General features: G+C 41.9%; 1 protein-coding gene across 3 annotated transcripts in view; it reads right to left on the bottom strand.

Annotated features, from left to right (window-relative positions):
• Positions 1-22,002, bottom strand: part of LINGO2 (leucine rich repeat and Ig domain containing 2) — a 1,932,610-nt gene that overhangs the window by 1,351,675 nt on the left and 558,933 nt on the right. For all 3 annotated transcript variants that reach the window (XM_077249262.1, XM_077249261.1, XM_077249263.1), the window contains exon 3: positions 677-796. The gene's annotated coding sequence lies outside the window, so the exon portion shown is untranslated. The remainder of the gene's footprint in view (positions 1-676; positions 797-22,002) is intronic.

Here is a 22,002-nt window from a genome sequence, read left to right as displayed (position 1 = left end):
ACCCAGGTAAGACGCTTCTGGTGTTGTCTATTGGTCATGAGTGGCTTGACACAAGGAATGCGACACTTATAGCCCATGTCCTGGATACGTCTGTGTGTGGTGGCTCTTGAAGCAATGACTCCAGCAGCAATCCACTTCTTGTGAATCTACCCCAATTTTTTAATGGCTTTTTCTTAACAATCCGTTAAAGGCTGAGGTTATCCAGGTTGCTTGTGCACCTTTTTCTACCACACTTATTCCTTCCACTCAACTCTCCATTAATATGCTTGGCTACAGCACTCTGTGAACAGCCAACTTCTTTAGCAATTACGTTTTGTGGCTTACCCTCCTTATAGAGTGTGTCAATGACTGCCTTCTGGACATCTGTCAAGTCAGCAGTCTTCCCCATGGTTGTGGAGCCTACTGAAACAGACTAAGGGACCTTTGTAAATGCCTAGGAAACCTTTGAAGGTGTTTTATTTGTTAATTATTCTAATATACTGAGATAATGACTTTTGGGTTGTCATAGGCTGTAAGTAATAATCATCAACATTAACAGAAATAAACACTTGAAATAAACACTTGAAATAGATAACTCTGTTTGTATTGACTCTATATAATATATGAGTTTCAGTTTTTGTATTGAAGATCTGAAATAAATTAACTTTTTGATGATGTTCTAATTTGTGAGAAGCACCTGTATATATTCATATATGTATAGTGTTTGTTTAGTTTTAGACCTACAGCATGGTAAAAATTTCATACTTGCCTTATGTGTTGTGGACTTTGCACGAGAGTGGATTCATAGTTTAAACACCTGTTAAAGAAAAGAGAAATAAAAAGAAATAAATACTAATAACAATATTAACAGGAAATTTGAATTTAAAAGCTTGATTTCAATTTTCAAGTGGAAATACTCCAATGTTCCTTTCTTTTTTTTTTTTTTTTTAAATACATGTTTAATTTAGCTAATGACCAACATCAATTATTCTCCCTTTACAAAATCACTCATTATGAATTCACGTTTATGTGAGTAGTACTCTTCTACTCATATATAAAAACAGTACACTAAACCCCTTAAGGACCAAGCCCCTTTCAGCCTTAAAGACCCGGGCAGGGTCAGGGACACTTTTCAATTCTGACTTGTGTCACTTTACATGTTAATAACTTTATCATGACACATTATACTTTCTGCTATCGGTAAATTTAAGTCCATAAAAGTTGCACTTATTTATGAAATATGGGAAATTTGCTGCAACATTTTGAAACATTTTCAATATTCAGAGTTTATTTTTTTAAGCCATTAGACGAAATCGTCATACCAAAGAAATTGGCTAATAAATGACATTTACAATTTGTGTACTGTATCAAAGCACCATTTTTCCAGCAGCTCCCACATTCTTAGCTGTGGTATTTTCTTTTTGTCTTTTACACTATCCTATCTATTGCCAGTGACATATTTTCTTTACTATAAATTTTACTTTTCTTTACTATAAACTATAAATTTTATTCAAAAGAATAACATTTCCAAAATGTCTCAACCACACTGTTTCAACCCTGGACAACAAGGATGGAACAAGAAAAGCTAGGTGGGGTAAATTTGAAAATAAAAAAAACTAATGCAAAAACAGCCTACCAAAAGTAGTGTGCAGTGTATATGGGTTTTAAATTTGACAGCTTCAACAGTTTTGCTAAAAAAATATATTTTTTGTTAACAATTTTAAATCCCCCTGAATAAAAGGGCATACATGTGACAGGTATGTACAGTGCATTCCCAGCAGCAGTATTTTCATGGTGCCTAAGGTTGTCAAATTGGACTGATAAAACAGATTTGCAAAAAGATATACATGTATTTTTTCCTTTATTTTGTTATCGATCTTTAAAACACTTTCCCCCATCTTTGACAAAAAAGACCATAGCCAAAAATGCTATGTTGGTTGGTACTCTATACATAATATGCAAAATGTAGCAACAGCCTGCAGCATTGTTTTGGCATATGTGGTTGAGAAATTAGTCTAGCAAAATAGGTATGTATTTATTATATCTATCTATCTATCTATCTATCTATCTATCTATCTATCTATCTATCTATCTATCTATCTATCTATCTATCTATCTATCTATCTGTGTTGCCATAAAATTGCACATAACTTTACAGATATTGTTATTACAGTCCCTATTAGGGCTCACGATTTAAGCTCCCTATCAGTATGTCTTTGGAATGAGGGAGGAAACCAGAGAACCCAGAGAAAATGCACACAAGCACAAGGAGAGTATACAAACTTCTTACAAATATTATTCTTGGTGGGATTTGAACCCAGGACCCCAGTGCTGTAAAGAAACAGTGTTAACCACTGAGCCACACTGCAGTCTGTGTATACAAACAATTTGAACAAACACTATTCCCCTCTGACAGAAATGTAAAAAATCTTAGTTTGAAGATACACGACCAGATAGGAAATTGGTACAACAGCTGTTAGAGGGCTTATTTATTTAATGGACAATATGACATTTCAGTGATACCATTTTTTTTTTTACATAAGACGTTTAGATTTCCTTTTATTCCATGATGAAAATGCTACATTTTTAATGTTCCTTATTTAATATATTTTTACAGTGTTCACTGTATCGAATAAATAATAGGACAGTTTTATAGCTGGTCAATCCAGAGGCAGCTATGTCAATTATGCTTACTTTGTTGTTTACATTTGTTTATGCATAACACATGTGATATTATTGGAATAGCATTTTGACATGACAACCTAGACGATGCCAGTCAAAAGTCAAGGACCAGCCCCCCACTTTACCAGATTGAGGAAATGGCTGTCGACGGTCAGATTTTGAAGATACCCAAAGAATAAGTGATCATAGACTCTGACTTTAACTGGTGATCAGAGGATGTGAGTGAGCAGGACCGTTGCTTTCAGCACAGACTCATGGTACTGGGTGTGGCCTGGGAGAGGCTGAAGATGAGATGGAGCATGGTTGATGGTAAAGAAACCCAGAAAGTGTTATTAGATTTTGTCAGGGCTCAAAAAGCCTTCCCAGTTTGACCAAAGTTGGACTGTAGACCCATAACTGATCTTGAGGACATAATGCTTGTAAATGTACTAACCAATATACACTCACTGGCCACTTTATTAGGTACACCTGTCCAACTTCTTGTTAACACTTAATTTCTAATCAGCCAATCACATGGCGGCAACTCAGTGCATTTAGGCATGTAGACATGGTCAAGACAATCTCCTGCAGTTCAAACCGAGCATCAGTATGGGGAAGAAAGGTGATTTGAGTGCCTTTGAACGTGGCATGGTTGTTGGTGCCAGAAGGGCTGGTCTGAGTATTTCAGAAACTGCTGATCTACTGGGATTTTCACGCACAACCATCTCTAGGGTTTACAGAGAATGGTCCGAAAAAGAAAAAAAATCCAGTGAGCGGCAGTTCTGTGGGCGGAAATGCCTTGTTGATGCCAGAGGTCAGAGGAGAATGGGCAGACTGGTTCGAGCTGATAGAAAGGCAACAGTGACTCAAATCGCCACCCGTTACAACCAAGGTAGGCCTAAGAGCATCTCTGAACACACAGTGCGTCGAACTTTGAGGCAGATGGGCTACAGCAGCAGAAGACCACACCGGGTACCACTCCTTTCAGCTAAGAACAGGAAACTGAGGCTACAATTTGTACAAGCTCATCGAAATTGGACAGTAGAAGATTGGAAAAACGTTGCTTGGTCTGATGAGTCTCGATTTCTGCTGCGACATTCGGATGGTAGGGTCAGAATTTGGCGTAAACAACATGAAAGCATGGATCCATCCTGCCTTGTATGGAGCATCTTTGGGATGTGCAGCCGACAAATCTGCGGCAACTGTGTGATGCCATCATGTCAATATGGACCAAAATCTCTGAGGAATGCTTCCAGCACCTTGTTGAATCTATGCCACGAAGAATTGAAGCAGTTCTGAAGGCAAAAGGGGGTCCAACCCGTTACTAGCATGGTGTACCTAATAAAGTGGCCGGTGAGTGTATTTCTATGCATATAATTGCCCGATGCCTGTAAATTATACTGTAAATATTTGTTGCGATTTATCTGTGATAATAATATTTCCCATATTTATCCCTGTTAAGTGAATAAGGTAGAAGTAGATTGTTAATTCTAACTGTTGTCTCTGCTGTTGAATTCAGATGACCTGCCTTAGAGAATCAAAAGTGATTGTTACTGGGCAAGCTAGCTGTATATCTCTAGTGTAGAATACATCAGTTTTTTATTAAAATTTCACTGTTCAATTTTGTCTGGTAACAGTTTAAAGAAATCACATACAGTACATGTACGGCGGAATGAACTTAGGTACCACATCTAAGTGTATGCGATTTTGCATTAATAGGTTAAACACTATATAACATACACTATTAGGTCATGAAGGCTTGAAGGCATCATAAAGTTGGATGCTCCCATTATAATCACCTCTATGAGCTATAAAACAGTGGCTGGTAAATAGGGTTGATTCATGCATTACATAGACAGTCCTTGATTTTAATAACAGCCATTTAATGCTACATTTCCCACTTTTGCAGCACTAATTATTCAAAAAATATATTAGAATTGATTTCCTAGTGTTTTAATTGAATAACTTTTACTGTGTCATTCTCACGAAACTAGCATAGGTGAATATGTACAACCCCTGGCAAAAATTATGTAATCATCAGTCTTGGAGGATGTTCATTCAGTTGTTTAATTTTGTGGAAAAAAAGCAGATCACAGACATGGCACAAAACTAAAGTCATTTCAAATGGCAACTTTCTGGTTTTAAGAAACACTAAAAGAAGTCAAGAACTGTGTTGAGCATTCCGATACCGCAAGTATCGGGTATCGGCCGATATTTGCTGTATCGGAATTCCGATACCGAGATCTGATACTTTTGTGATATCGGGAATCGGTATCGGGATCGATATTAATGTGTAAAATAAAGAATAAAAATAAAAAATATTGATATACTCACCTCTCCGACGCAGCCTGGACCTTACCGATGTAACCGCCAGCTTCCGTTCCTAAGAATGAGCGCTTGAAAGACCTTAGATGACGTCGCGGCCTGTGATTGGTCGCTTGAGCAGTCACGTGACCACTCCGCGACCAATCACAGGCCGAGACGTCATCTAAGGACTTTCAAGCGCTTGAAAGACCTTAGATGACGTCACGGCTTGTGATTGGTCGCGTTGCGGTCACGTGACCACTCCGTGACCAATCACAGGCCGCGACGTAATCTAAGGACTTTCAAGCGCTCATTCTTATGAACGGAGGCTGGCGGTTACAACCAGGGCGCGTCAGAGGGTGAGTATATCAATATTTTTTATTTTTATTCTTTATTTTACATATTAATATGGATCCCAGGGCCAGAAGGGGAGTTTCCTCTCCTTCAGACCCTGGGAACCATCAGGATACCTTCCGATACTTGGTGTCCTATTGACTTGTATTGGTGTCGGGTATCGGTATCGGCGATATCCGATACTTTTCGGGTATCGGCCGATACTATCCGATACCGATACTTTCAAGTATCGGACGGTATCGCTCAACACTAGTCAAGAACAAAAAATCTGGTAGTCAGTAATAGTTACTTTTTTTAATCAAGCATAGGGTATAAATTATAGAGTCACTCAATTATGAGTGAAAAACTTAGGGAATCGCCCTGTAAATTTTCATTCCCAAAACTAACCCCTGCATCAAATTAGATCTGCTCGTTAGTCTGCATCTTAAAAGGAGTGATCCCACCATGGAGAGCTGTTACACCAAGTGGACTGACATGAATCATGGCTCCAACATGAGAGATGTCAATTGAAACAAAGGAGAGGATTATCAAACTATCAAAAGAGGGTAAATCATCATGCAGTGTTGCAAAAGACGTTGATTGTTCACAGTCAGCTGTGTCTAAAATCTGCATCAAATACAAACAACAAGGAAAGTTTGTTAAAGGCAAATATACTGGTAGATAAAAGGAAGACATCAAAGCGTCAAGACCGGAAACTTAAAGCAATATGTCTCCAAAACAGGAAATGCACAACAAAACAAATGAGGAATGAATGGGTGGAAACTGGAGTCAATGTCTGTGACCGAACTGTAAGAAACTGCCTAAAGGAAATGGGATTTACATACAGAAAAGCTAAACAAAAGCCATCATTAACACCTAAACAGAAAAAAACAAGGTTACAATGGGCTATGGAAAAGCAATAATGGACACTGGATGAAAGTCATATTCAGTGATGAATCGCGAATCTGCATTGGGCAAGGTGATGATGCTGGAACTTTTGTTTGGTGCCATCCCAATGAGATTTATAAACATGACTGCCTGAAGAGAACATGCAAATTTCCACAGTCATTGATGATACGGGGCTGAATGTCAGGTAAAGGCATTGGGGAGATGGCTGTCATTACATCTTCAATAAATGCACAAGTTTATGTTGATATTTTGGACACTTTTCTTATCCCATCAATTGAAAGGATGTTTGGGGATGATGAAATCATTTTTCAAGATGATAATGCATCCTGCCATAGAGCAAAAACTGTGAAAACATTCCTTGAAAAAAGACGCATAAGGTCAATGTCATGGCCTGCAAATAGTTCGGATCTCAATCCAATTGAAAATCTTTGATGAAATTGAAGAAAATGGTCCATGACAAGGCTCCAACCTGCAAAGCTGATCTGGCAACAGCAATCAGAGAAAGTTGGAGCCAGATTGATGAAGAGTACTGTTTGGCACTCATTAAGTCCGTGGCTCAGAGACTGCAAGCTGTTATAAAAGCCAGAGGTGGTGCAACAAAATACTAGTGATGTGTTGGAGTGTTTTCTTGTTTGTTTGTTTTTCATGATTCCATAACTTTTTCCCTCATAATTGAGTGACTCCATAATTTTTCCCTATGCTTGTTTAAAAAAAGTAACCATTACTGACTACCATATTTTTTTGGTCTTGATTTCTTTTAGTGTTTCGCCAGAAAATTGCTATTTGAAATTACTTTAGTTTTGTGCCATATCTGTGACCTGCTTTTTTCTACAAACTGAATGAACATCCTCCAAGGCCGGTGATTCCATAATTTTTGTCAGGGGTTGTATACTCAGTTTTGCCTCTTACTCCACTACACTAGATATGTGTAAAAATTCCTGGTGTGGTGATCTGGCTGCTTGTCAAAGGGGTTTCTGAGTAATTGATAATAGAGAAATTGCATGGATGCAGTAGAGTTGCTTAGTATCTCCTATGACAAGTAGAGAAGACACTGCAGCTTCAGATCCCTCTGAATAGCCAATGGAGCAGCCAAATAAATAACCAGCATAAGTGACACTGATGGAATAAGGGTCTCAGTCTTGCTTCAGTAGATTTGAAATGAGCATTTTCTTGATTATGTTGTGTTCTTCTTTGCATATGGGTGCATGTCAAACTGTGTTCACAGACAATGATATCTGGGAGTATTCCTGAATTCGTTCAGCAACTTGCATGGCAGAAATGCAGTGCTGACTAAGGGCCTGTAGGTCACTGTTAGGGCTAGCGGAATGCACCTAATGAATGTATATATTTTATTAAGATAGATGCGTTCGCAGCCCGGGGTCCACCATGCAGGAGAACCTGCTGCTAGCAAATAGCGGAACTAAATGGCGGTGTTAGCTAACTCTGTTACTTCACAGAGCAGCCGTGAACTCAAAGCACTGTGCCCTGTTAGACTCCACATAGGCACAGGCTAACTGTCTAAACAAGAAGAGTCAGTGGTCTTGCATGCACACGAAACTCCTCGCCGGAGGTGCCAGCATTCTAGGTGCTTATTTAGGCGAGGTCCCTGAACACACAAGCATACAAACTCCTTGCCGGAGGTGCCAGCATTCTAGGGGCTTATTTCAGCAGGGTCCCTGAACACATTCATACAAGACCACACTGGCGCAAAGTACATAAATAAAAGAAATACTAGTGCACGGCCATGCGGCCATGCGGGCCTTAAATAGTTGCAGCACGTACAGGATCTTCCCAGAAGGACCAATGAGAGATTGCCACAGAGTGTGAGCACCTACAGGACCTTAGCTGCAGTGTCTGATCATGTGACCCTCGATCTCCACTGAGAGATCTTACTCTGGGCATGCTCAGAACGAGAAAAGCAGGACTTAGTCCCAGAAGCGTCTGCTCGCCACTGCCCAGCACTGACTTCCATGGCAGAAGCAGAAAAAGCAGCAGTAACTCTTTGCACAGAGTCAGACTGAGCAAGACGCTGGGACCGACGTCTCTGCTGAGCAGGCTCCACTGCGGCAGGAGAAGAATGGGAGACCGCAGCAGAGATGGCCCGAGATTCCCCCTGTGCAGAGATGGGAACTCGACCCCTAACATTACCCCCCCTCCTAGGGCCCCCTTCCTTGGACCTCGCTACGCTCGAAGGCAGCAATGAGCTGCGGAGCCCGAATGCGCTCAGCAGACTCCCAGGACCTATCCTCAGGACCGTAACCCTTCCAGTTCACCAAATAAAATTTTTTGCCACCAACCACCTTGTACCCCAAAATAGCGTTCACCTCGTAATCGTCCGTAGATGAACCCGATGTCCCGGCAGATGACTCAGAAAACTGGGATATGTATACAGGTTTCAAGAGGGACACATGAAAGGTGTCGGTGATACCCAGGCGTGGCGGAAGGGCTAAACGATAGACCACAGGGTTAACCTGTTCGAGGACCTTGAAAGGACCCAAGTAGCGAGGTGCAAACTTAGTGGACTCAACTCGCAGCCTGATGTTACGGGCGGAGAGCCACACTAAGTCGCCAGGAGCAAAGGTCGGAGCGGGGCGCCGATGTGCATCAGAGGAGGACCTCATTCTCTCCTTGGAGGCCTGAATGGCATCCTGAGTGCAGTCCCAAATATCCCGTGCTTCCACAGCCCAGTCTGCCACCCTGGAGTTGGCAGAAGACACGGGCATAGGCACAGGTACCCGCGGATGCTGACCATAGTTGAGGAGGAATGGGGTTTGTCCAGTGGAGTCGGCAACTGCATTGTTCAGCGCAAACTCTGCCCACAGTAGCAAGGATGCCCAGTCATCCTGCCAGGCTGAGACAAAATGTCGCAGATATGTGACCAAGGTCTGATTGGCCCACTCTACCAATCCATTCGTCTCGGGATGATATGCGGAAGAGAGATTTAACTCAATGCTGAGAAGACGACAAAGCTCTCTCCAGAACTGAGACGCAAACTGGGGACCCCGGTCACTGACAATCTTGTCTGGCATACCGTGGAGGCGAAAGATGTGCTTTATGAACAACGCTGCCAAGGCCCGTGCAGAAGATAACCGCAGAAGCGGCACCAAATGCACCATTTTGGAGAAGTGATTGGTGATAACCCAAATGATGGTACAGCCCCGAGACTTGGGCAAACCCACCACAAAGTCCATCCCGACTATCTCCCAGGGCCTGTCTGCCACCGGCAATGGATAGAGTAACCCAGCTGGCCGTTGTCGAGGAGACTTATTTTTGGCGCAGGAGACACACGCCTGAATATAATCCCTGACATCACGGACCATATGTGGCCACCAATACGTCCTCGCCAACAGCTCAGATGTCCTTTTTGTCCCAAAATGTCCACCCACCCTGGACGAATGAGCCCACGAGAGAACCACCGGTCGCAAATTGGATGGTACAAAAGTCTTGCCCAGAGGCACAGACTCTAGCGAAACAGGAGCTATGGTTCTCAGGCTCTCAGTGGGGACAATAAGCCGAGGCTCCTCTTCCTCCTCCGCAGATGACACAACGGAGCGAGAGAGGGCGTTGGCACGAATGTTCTTCTCCCCAGAAAGAAAATGGAGGGTGAAATGGAACTGGGAGAACAACAAGGACCATCTAGCCTGGCGAGAATTTAACCGCTGGGCTGTCTGCAGGTACACCAAATTTTTATGGTCTGTGAAGACTTGGAAAGGAAAACGAGCTCACTCCAAGAGACGTCTCCACTCCGAGAAGGCCAACTTCATGGCCAGCAACTCCCTGTCCCCGATGGAATAATTCCTCTCAGCTGGTGAGAAGGTCTTTGAAAAGAAGAAGCAAGGATGCTTCCGACCTTGAGCATCTTTTTGGAAGAGGACTGCTCCAGTACCAACAGATGAGGCATCCACCTCCATGATAAATGGTTTGTTTACATCGGGGCGATGTAGGATGGGAGTGCTAGCAAAGTGTGACTTTATGGAATTAAAGGCCTTGGAGACCTCCTCAGACCACAATTTGGGATTTGCTCCCTTCTTGGTAAGGGCAACCTAGGAAGCTACCAATGTTGGGAAGTGTGGAATGAACTGTGGATAGTAGTTAATGAACCCCATAAAGCGCTGCACCGCTTTAAGAGAATGGGGTTCCTGCCAGTCCATCACAGCCTGTAGCTTGGCAGGATCCATAGCCAAACCCTGGGCAGAGATGATATAACCAAGAAATGGCAAGGACTCCTGCTCAAACACACACTTCTCCAACTTGGCGTAGAGGGAATTTGCCCGTAAGAGGTCAAAGACTTTGCGAACATCTCTCCGATGGGAGTCGATATCTGGGGAGTAGATGAGAATATCATCCAGATAGACTACGACCGAGGTGGTGAGCATATCTCGGAAGATGTCATTCACAAAGTCTTGGAAAATGGTTGGGGCATTACAGAGCCCGAAGGGCATCACCAGATACTCATAGTGCCCATCCCTGGTGTTAAAAGCCGTCTTCCATTCATCCCCCTCACGGATGCAAATCAGGTTGTAAGCACTCCGCAGATCTAATATTGTAAATACCCTTGCTCCCCGTAGCCTATCAAAAAGCTCAGATATCAGGGGTAATGGGTATTTGTTCTTAACGGTGATGGCGTTAAGACCCCTGTAGTCTTTACATGGATGCAGTTCCCCATTCTTCTTCTGAACAAAGAAGAACCCAGCTGCAGCAGGCGACACTGACTTCCTGATGAACCCTCTTGCCAGATTTTCTTGTATGTACTGAGACATAGCCTCCGTCTCTGGGAGAGATAACGGATAAACTCGACCCCGGGGAGGCTCGGCACCAGGCAAGAGATCAATAGGACAGTCATAGGGGCAGTGAGGCGGAAGGGTCTCCGCCGCTTTTTTGGAGAACACGTCTGCATGAGACCAGTATTGCTTGGGGAGAGAGGATAGATGTGCGGGTACCTCTGTAGTAGCAACCTGAACGCACTCCCTTTGATACCTACCCTCACAAGACTCACCCCATCCCAAAATTCTGCCTGAAGACCACTCGATATGTGGAGAGTGGTACCGTAACCAAGGTATCCCCAACAGGACCTCATCAATACCCTCAAGTATGACGAGCAGAGATATTGTCTCCTGATGGGATGGCAACATGGACAGAGTAAAAGGAATGGTCTGGTGAGTTTTCTGTGAAGGCAGTGTCAACCCATTCACCACTCATACCGTAACTGGTTGCGCTAGCATAACCAGGGGTATTGCGTGACGTTGGGCAAAGGCAGAAGACATGAAATTGCCCTCCGCCCCAGAATACATGCAGAGCTCTACTGAGTGGGAAAATGAGCGAACAATAATTGTCCCCTTAAAGGACAATTTTGAGGCAAATGTCACCGTATCTAGTGTACCTCCACCGACTACCACTATAGGCTGACATCTCCTCGACCGCTGGGAACATCTGGTGGCAAGATGTTCAGACTGCTGGCAAACATGACAGACCTTGGATGCCCAAGTGGTTTGGGACTTAGAATTCGCTCGTGACACCTCCCTGGCCTCATGTGACTCAGGAACCAGGACCAGAGAATCCAGAGGTCTGGCTAAGGTGGGAGCCAGCCGAAACCTCTGCCTACACTGGGCTCACTCTAACCTCCGCTCGTAAAAACGGAGGTCAATACGGGTAGAGACAGTTATTAACTCCTCCAGTGTGGCTGGAATCTCCCTAGTGGCCAGAGTGTCCTTAACATGATCAGCCAGCCCCCTCCAAAATATGGGGATAAGGGCTTTATCTGACCATCCAGCTCTGAAGCTAAAGTTCAGAAACGGATGGCAAATTGGCTGACCAAGGACTCACCCTGAGTTAATGCCAGCAGTTGGAGCGCTGTATCATGGGTGACTTGAGGTCCTAGGAAGACCTGTTTCAGAGTGCTCAGGAACAACGGAGCACTCTGCACCACATGATCGCCATGCTACCACAGCGGCGTAGCCCATTCCAACGCCCTGTCCGACAAGAGGGACACAATAAATCCCACCTTAGCCCGCTCTGTGGGAAAACGTGCAGCCAGAAGCTCAAGGTGAATAGAGCACTGACTCACGAATCTTCTACAAGATCTGCTTTCTCCAGAAAATTTTTCTGGGAGCGGGAGGCGCGAAAATGTTGGAACAGGGGTGGCAGTGGACAAGGTTGCTGCAGCCACGCTAGCAGCCTGTACAGCAACTGCAGAAATATCCACAGCTGAGGTTGAGCTCTCGAGAGCCGCCAACCTACCCTCCAGCTGCTGGATATACCACAAAGATTGCTGTATGTCCGCCATTTACTAGCCAGACCCTGGCGCTAGTATTATGTTAGGGCTAGCGGAATGCACCTAATGAATGTATATATTTTATTAGAATAGATGCGTTCGCAGCTAGGGGTCCACCGTGCAGGAGAATCTGCTGCTAGCAAATAGCGGAACTAAATGGCGGTGTTAGCTAACTCTGTTACTTCACAGAGCAGCCGTGAACTCAAAGCACTGCACCCTGTTAGACTCCACAGAGGCACAGGCTAACTGTCTAAACAAGAACAGTCAGTGGTCTTGCATGCACACGAAACTCCTCACCGGAGGTGCCAGCATTCTAGGGGCTTATTTCAGACAGGTCCCTGAACACACAAGCATACAAACTCCTTGCCGGAGGTGCCAGCATTCTAGGGGCTTATTTCAGCCGGGTCCCTGAACACATATATACAAGACCACACTGGCGCAAAGTACATAAATAAAAGCAATACTATAGCATGGCCGTTGCAGCACGTACAGGACCTTCCCAGAAGGACCAATGAGAGATTGCCACAGAGCATGAGCACCTACAGGACCTTAGCTGCAGTGTCTGATCATGTGACCCTTGATCTCCACTGAGAGATCTTACTCTGGGCATGCTCAGAACGAGAAAAGCAGGACTTTGTCCCAGAAGCGTCTGCTCGCCACTGCCCAGCACTGACTTCCATGGCAGAAGCAGGAAAAGCAGCAGTAACTCTTTGCACAGAGACAGACTGAGCAAAACCCTGGGACCGACATTTCTACTGAGCAGGCTCCACTGCGGCAAGAGAAGAATGGGAGACCGCAGCAGAGGTGGCCCGAGATTCCCCCTGTGCAGAGATGGGAACTCGACCCCTAGCAGTCACAAGCATACAATATTGCAAGCCAGCCGTGTCCCTTGTGCACATTCATTTCTCAGAACCTAGACTATTTGATGTTATTATGTACTGTAGATGATAGGATTTTAAAAATATTTGCAATTTTAACCCCTTCAAGACCTTGCCTTTTTTCGGCTTTGCGTTTTCTTTTTTCGCTCCCCTCTTTCCCAGAGCCATAACTTTTTAATTTTTCCATCAATATGGCCATGTGAGGGCTTGTTTTTTGTGGGACAAGTTGTGCTTTTGAATGACATCATTGGTTTTAGCATGTCGTGTTCTAGAAACCAGGAAAAAAATTCCAAGTGCTGTGAGATTGCAAAAAAAGTGCAATCCCACACTTGTTTTTTTGTTTGGCTTTTTTGCTAGTTTCACTAAATGCTCTAAATGCTAAAACTAACCTGCCATTTTGATTCTACAGATCATTATGAGTTCATAGACACCAAACATGTCTAGGTTATGTTTTATCTAAGTGATAAAAAAAATTCCAAACTTTGCTGAAAAAAAAATTGCACAATTTTCCAATACCCGTAGCGTCTCCAATGTTGTGATCTGGGGTCAGGATAGGGCTTATTTTTTGCGTGCCATGCTGACATTTTTAATGATACCATTTTGGTGCAGATACGGTATTTTGATCACTGTTATTACATTTTAATGCAATATCGTGGCGTTTTGAATGTTTTTCCCACTACGCCGTTTAGCGATCAGGTTAATCCTTTTTTTATTAATAGATTGGACTATTCTGAACTCGGCAATACCAAATGTGTGTAGGTTTGATTTTTTTATTGTTTTATTTTGAATGGGGAAAAAGGGGGGTGATTTAAACTTTTATATTAGTATTTCTATTTTTTTCATATTTTTAAAACATTTTTTTTTTTACTTTTGCCATGCTTCAATAGCATCCATGAGAGGCTAGAAGTTGGCACAACTCGATTGGCTCTGCTATATAATAACAATCGTGAAATCGCCCCTATGTAGTAAATTTACTGCATTGCTATGAGCGCCAATCACAGGGTGGTGCTAACAACAATCCGGCATCAACAACCATAGAGGTCTCAAGGAGACCTCTGGTTGTTATGCCGATGCATCGCTGACCCCTGATCATGTGGCGGGGGTTGGCGATGAGCTCATTTCTGGCCCGATGGGCAGAAGTGGTAGTTAAATGCCACTGTCAGCGTTTGACAGCGGCATTTAACTAGTTAATAGCGGTGGGTGAATCGCGATTCCACCCGCCACTATTGCGGGCACATGTCAGCTGTTCAAAACAGCTGACATGTCCCATCTTTGATGTGGGCTCACCGCCGGAGCCCACATCAAAGCAGGGGATCCAACCAACACAGTAATAGTAGGGGGGAGGTCAGTAAGGGGTTAATTTAAAGAACATTTTTCTGAAATTATTCAACAATTTTTAGACACAGGTATATGCAGATCAGTGAATCTTTGACCATATTTGCCTCTAAGAAATTCTACCTGTCTAACATGCTCATTTTTAAAGACATTCATGTAATGTAGTTGAAAGTTGACCCTCCCACTGTTTTCTTTTTGTGCCATTTACTTTTCCAGAACTGTTTGAAAACTTTCCAAACTATGTGGAGGTTTGTTTTTAAACTATTTGTTTCCAAGCTATTTGTTTGTTTTGATGAAATTGGGGATAAATCTTTTTTTTATCTTGGCTTGTAGAATTCCATATGCCTGTTCAGATGAGACTAGCACAATGTAAATGAGTAGAGATGAGTTAACCGCTGTAAAGATCAGCGTCCGTGCTGAACACCTGCTGTTCAGGCACATATGCCAAACACTGAAGGTCTTTATTTACAATATAACTATAGGATTAGTAATGGATGGGTGTCTTATAGACACTTCTCCTTTACTAACCCGTGGGCTTGATGTCACCGGGCAATGCAAAGGTGACATCAACCCAACAAATATGAACCCCACTTGACATCAGTACGGGGCAAGTAGGAAGAGTCAGGCAAAACGGCAGAATTGGTGCCTCTAATAGATGTGCCTTTTCTGGGTGGCTGCAGGCTGCTATCTGCTTTTGCTTGGCTTGCTATTAAAAATAAGGGGGACCCCATGTGTTTTTTAATTATTTATTTTAATAATTTAAAACAAACAGCTTGGGGACCCCTCTATTCTTGATAACCAGCACGCTGACAGGTGAGGTTTTCAGCCCCCTGCTGTGAGTTTTGCCTGGCTAGTTATAAAAAATACAGGAGAACCCATGCTGTTTTTTTAATTAATTATTTAGAGCAGTAGTCCCATCAGCTGATGCCAGTGACGGGAGGTAAACTTTTTACCTCTGATCACAGCTGCAGGCTCACACTGTCATTTGACAGTGTGGAAACCATGGGTGTCTGACTGGCGGTGATGATTTTACCGCCAATCAATAGCAGTGTCTGCACACATGCACATGACAGTGTGGCAAACACTGGATGTTCATGCCCCCATTCAAGTGAAGGGTGTCCAGGTTTAGGTACTGTTCTGGTACACAAACCTTAACTTTTTTTTACTGTTCTGCCGAACCCGAACATCCAGGGGTCAGCCCATTGAACAAAACTAACACTGTGACCTGAAAAACATTTAAAAGTGTATTTAGACCCCTATAAGTTTCTAGCCTCTATGACATAACTCTGTTAATCTTTTATAGTAATACATATGGGCATATCTGAAATCTCATGGTTCATTTCTTCATGTAAAAAATTAACCTATACTCATTATTATCATTGAAGAATAAATCTTACAAATGATTGTGAGTATTTTTCTTCTGGTAAAATACTATAAATATATACACTCACTGGCCACTTTATTAGGTACACCATGCTAGTAACGGGTTGGACCCCTTTTGCCTTCAGAACTGCCTCAATTCTTCGTGGCATAGATTCAACAAGGTGCTGGAAGCATTCCTCAGAGATTTTGGTCCATATTGACATGATGGCATCACACAGTTGCCGCAGATTTGTCGGCTGCACATCCCAAAGATGCTCCATACAAGGCAGGATGGATCCATGCTTTCATGTTGTTTACGCCAAATTCTGACCCTACCATCCGAATGTCGCAGCAGAAATCGAGACTCATCAGACCAAGCAACGTTTTTCCAATCTTCTACTGTCCAATTTCGATGAGCTTGTACAAATTGTAGCCTCAGTTTCCTGTTCTTAGCTGAAAGGAGTGGTACCCGGTGTGGTCTTCTGCTGCTGTAGCCCATCTGCCTCAAAGTTTGACGCACTGTGCGTTCAGAGATGCTCTTAGGCCTACCTTGGTTGTAACGGGTGGCGATTTGAGTCACTGTTGCCTTTCTATCAGCTCGAACCAGTCTGCCCATTCTCCTCTGACCTCTGGCATCAACAAGGCATTTCCGCCCACAGAACTGCCGCTCACTGGATTTTTTTTCTTTTTCGGACCATTCTCTGTAAACCCTAGAGATGGTTGTGCGTGAAAATCCCAGTAGATCAGCAGTTTCTGAAATACTCAGACCAGCCCTTCTGGCACCAACAACCATGCCACGTTCAAAGGCACTCAAATCACCTTTCTTCCCCATACTGATGCTCAGTTTGAACTGCAGGAGATTGTCTTGACCATGTCTACATGCCTAAATACACTGAGTTGCCGCCATGTGATTGGCTGATTAGAAATTAAGTGTTAACAAGAAGTTGGACAGGTGTACCTAATAAAGTGGCCAGTGAGTATACAATACTCTCCCCCATAAATGCACTTTTTATCTAAAGCAATCTGGTTTAAATTTAATAATTATACTTAATTACTTAATTTTAGTGATGTAAAGGTCACAGCAATTTTGCATTCATTAATGACACATTCATCCTTACTTTTTGGTATAATTAATGAATTAGTTAAATTTATAGGGCATCTATGACACCTAACATTTTATTAGTATGACTGACAGCCTAACAAGAAAAAAATGTTGTTACAAAAGCTTATTTAAGCAAAGTAAAGATAATGAGAAACATTTACTATAAACATTGAGCCATTATTCTGGCAGGTATGTATTTTGCCAAATCTGTTTGATTTTTTAGACTTTCTTCATTCAGCAAGGGTGTAAGAGGGTTGAAAATAATTGTTCCTGTTATCAATCTTAGAAACAAAATATGATCTTTAAAATGTGTTTTTTCTGCTCCCCATATGGAATTTTGCTCAGTGCACTTGTATATGTTTTATTTTCAGTTAATTTCTGTCATTGTATTCTGTGCATGCTGTGTGTTTGAAATGCAAACAGTGCAGTAATTCAGTTAACTTAGAGTTAGGTTTGTTCTTTACTAACACAAAACTAGGTAAGGAAAACTAGCCTAGGTTATTTAAGAACTGGTTTCTTTCCAGTTTGGACAATTTGCATGTCTGAATGTGGTTTGCAGAGCTGGTAGGAGCTACAGCACTTGATATAGCCCAAAACTTGTAAATGAGCAAATCAATTTGCAGGACCTTTGTCAAGTAGTTGTGAGGGCATTATATGACTGCAGGGCAAGAGTTCTGTAAATTGCCTCCTACTGTCATGTGAGAACTTTGCATGGAAGCCTGGTAGCTCTTGACAGGGTGTCTAGGACAGAATTAATGCTAGCTACGCCATTTACGAGAATCCACGGCATTACTATGGCTTACACTGGGTTTAGAATTAGTCCTCTTGTTGGGCCTGACAAGATGGAGAATGAAGAAGTATTGAAGGTCTTCAGTCAAAGAAGACATTAACTGAATTAACTGAATTATATTGTACTTTAGCTCTTTACACATGCTACAGGGTACCTAGAGTGGATATATAATCCACCTACAGTGAATATAAAAATTCTGCACGCCTCTGGTGAAATGTCAAGTTTTTGTCATGCAAAAACAATCATAAGAGTCATTAAAAAATCACCTTTAATATAACCCATAATCTGTACAAATCACATATATACTCATCCTAATTAGTTGACAGTAAACAGCAGTCAATATTTAAAGTATTTTTTTAAAGTAATTATGATTAACTCCATATAAAGTTTAGATGTTCTAGTAGGACTTTAGTTTAATTTTACAGCAAAGACCTTGGTCTTTAAACAGCTTACAACTAGAGATGAGCAAATCTGACATATTCGTACCATATTCATACCATATTTGTGCCAAATTTATGTGTGATGATCGTTTCCAAACAAATACACTCATCTGTACTCTCAAAGACTCCAATTGAATTTTTTCAGTGTTTTATTTTGAATGGGGTGAAAGTGGGATGATTTGAACTTTTATATTTTTAAATATTTGTTTTAATATTTTTAAAAACATTTTTTTTAACTTTAGGCATGCTTCTATAGTCTCCATGGGAGACTAGAAGCTACCTTAACCAGACCGGCTCTGCTACATACAAGCGATGATCCGATTGCCTGAATGTAGCAGAACTGCTTACTTGCTGTGAGCGCCAACCCCTGATCAGTGCTCATAGCAATCCGGCAGTGACAACCATAGAGGTCTGCTGGACACCTCTGGCTGTCATGCCAATCCATCGGCTGTCATGTGAGATGGGTGGAATTTCTGGCATGCTTGCCTGAAGTGCATGTTAAATGCCACTGTCAGAGTTTGACAGCGGCATTTAACTAGTTAACAGCCAGAGATGGATCACGATTCCACTCGTGGCTGTTAGAGGCACATGTCAGCTGTTCAAAACAACTGACGTGCCGGAAAAGATGTGGGCTCAGCGCCGGAGCCTAGATCAAAGGGAGTGAATTCGACATCTGTGTACTATCGCACCCAATGTCGGAAAGGGGTTTGAGGGTGTGTATATTTATGCAATCACAATATTTTAGCTCATTATTTTTTCCACCCGAAAATATCTGGGTGTGTTTTTCAATTGAATTGTACAGATTATTGATGATGTTAAAGGACGAAAATGTTCTGAAATTATTATTCTTGATTTGATTTTTTAAATGACATAAACCTGAACAGAGGTATGTTGACTTATTATATCTACTGAAGTATTTACCACAATATGGTCATTGTAGGGGGGTCATTGTATAATTATGCAAAGTTTCATTGCTATTACAAGTATTAATCAGATTTGAAACATTTTAAACTCGGTTTCATTAATTTTTCTTATCTTTATAATGTCATCACCAAAGTTTGGCATTGTGTTCCTTTTATGGTTCTTTTTATACATCATCACACAGACTACACAATGCAGCCTTGAGGACAGCACCAACATTATTTTTTTTATTTGAAATGATAAGTAATTGTATAATTACCTATGCAGATGTTAAAAGTAGTTAAAAGTGTATATGAAATGTTCTATTAAAGATCTAACGTTGATTGTGTGGCTTTATTCTTCAATCCATCTATTTCTGACCTATTATTCCCACCATCTTTTTCTAGAATGAAAGTCACCATAATCCTCATGCGTTCATGTCACCCAGTGACCTGACCTTTCGCCTGTGTCTCTAATCCACCACATGAACCATACTCTACAAATCTCTTAAACCTTACGCCCTAATCTTCTTTCTCTGTCTCTAAATCACTACAGTTACCAGCACATACATTGAAGTATCTGTAATGCTATGATGTATTGTCGGGAAAGAGTTAATTGTATTTTCTTGATATTCAATTGTATTTTATTTTTATTGTAAATTCATTGTGTTTGTCCATACTTGTGTTTCTTTGTTTGTCCTTGTAAAATACATACAATTCTTGCAAAATATTTGTAACAATGTATGCATATATTGCTTAGTTTCTTTATTGACAGTTTGAAAAAATATTTTGTCAAAATAGAGAATTAACCAATTATATAACTATTCACCAAAAATATAGAATGTGTTAAAGGCAAAAGCACTATTCCGCATTTTTTTAAGATTGCAAAAGTAAAAAAAGGAGAAATAATTGCAAATGTTTGTGCCAAATGTATTAAAAAACATATGAATGTAATTTTTAAAATTCAGTCTATGACTGCTATGCGTAGATGTAAGTTTATGTCAAAAATTTAAAATGTTCTCACTTTCAGATGAATACATTTTGCACTCACTTCATTATGCCCATGGTACATTTTCAACTTTTAGCAAGTGTAGCATAAATGTTTTGCTATATAATTTGGCAAATACACTCACTGGCCACTTTATTAGGTACACCTGTCCAACTTCTTGTTAACACTTAATTTCTAATCAGCCAATCACATGGCGGCAACTCAGTGCATTTAGGCATGTAGACATGGTCAAGACAATCTCCTGCAGTTCAAACCGAGCATCAGTATGGGGAAGAAAGGTGATTTGAGTGCCTTTGAACGTGGCATGGTTGTTGGTGCCAGAAGGGCTGGTCTGAGTATTTCAGAAACTGCTGATCTACTGGGATTTTCACGCACAACCATCTCTAGGGTTTACAGAGAATGGTCCGAAAAAAAAAAAATCCAGTGAGCGGCAGTTCTGTGGGCGGAAATGCCTTGTTGATGCCAGAGGTCAGAGGAGAATGGGCAGACTGGTTCGAGCTGATAGAAAGGCAACAGTGACTCAAATCGCCACCCGTTACAACCAAGGTAGGCCTAAGAGCATCTCTGAACGCACAGTGCGTCGAACTTTGAGGCAGATGGGCTACAGCAGCAGAAGACCACACCGGGTACCACTCCTTTCAGCTAAGAACAGGAAACTGAGGCTACAATTTGTACAAGCTCATCGAAATTGGACAGTAGAAGATTGGAAAAACGTTGCTTGGTCTGATGAGTCTCGATTTCTGCTGCGACATTCGGATGGTAGGGTCAGAATTTGGCGTAAACAACATGAAAGCATGGATCCATCCTGCCTTGTATGGAGCATCTTTGGGATGTGCAGCCGACAAATCTGCGGCAACTGTGTGATGCCATCATGTCAATATGGACCAAAATCTCTGAGGAATGCTTCCAGCACCTTGTTGAATCTATGCCACGAAGAATTGAGGCAGTTCTGAAGGCAAAAGGGGTCCAACCCGTTACTAGCATGGTGTACCTAATAAAGTGGCCGGTGAGTGTATATTTATCATTGTAAGCCATTAGGCATAAGTGTTAAACATTGTTTTACACAAAACTGAGTCTGTTGCCCCTAATAAGAAAGCAGATCTCAATACTCATGTCTTAGATTGCGCAAAAAAAATCTGCCCCTTAGTTTTTGTTTCGAGACCAGCTTTTTCATTTAGACAGTTTTTATAGAGTATAGCCCATTGCATGGAAGGTCTGTGATAGGAAAATCTTGAACAATTGTATTATTCAGGATATGTGGGTCCATATTTTTACAGTAACAGAATGAACTACCTTGACATCTATTTTCGAGAAGTCAACTTTGTGGATTTTACCTAGTGATTATGGAGCATCCACATAAACACACACACACATGTAAGGTGCACTGGGTGGTAGTCATGGCCGAGGGGTTGTTTTGTTCCCACGCCCTGGCACCATACAAAAAAATGGTGTCCCGATTCTTGCGTGCTATACGTTTGATGAGTAACGCTCAAATTGTGGTCACCTGCCTCTGCTTTCTTTGGTTCTTCAACTTCTCTAACCACCGCACGCACATTAAGGGACATCAAATTAGTTTTATAATAAATAACTTTACTTAACTGTCCATATTCATTATATTGAAACAAGCAGTATTTGACACAAACTTTTCCATTTTCAAAGTCCATAGCACAGCATCTTCTGATGTCCACTGTTCATTCACCCTGAGCTATCCCTTTCCTCACTTGCATCTC

This window comes from Ranitomeya variabilis, chromosome 1 (assembly GCF_051348905.1).
Source record: "Ranitomeya variabilis isolate aRanVar5 chromosome 1, aRanVar5.hap1, whole genome shotgun sequence".
In the NCBI taxonomy this organism is placed as follows: Eukaryota; Metazoa; Chordata; class Amphibia; order Anura; family Dendrobatidae; genus Ranitomeya; species Ranitomeya variabilis.
Note: the sequence above shows the minus strand (reverse complement) of the source record. Positions and strands in the feature narration are given on the sequence as shown.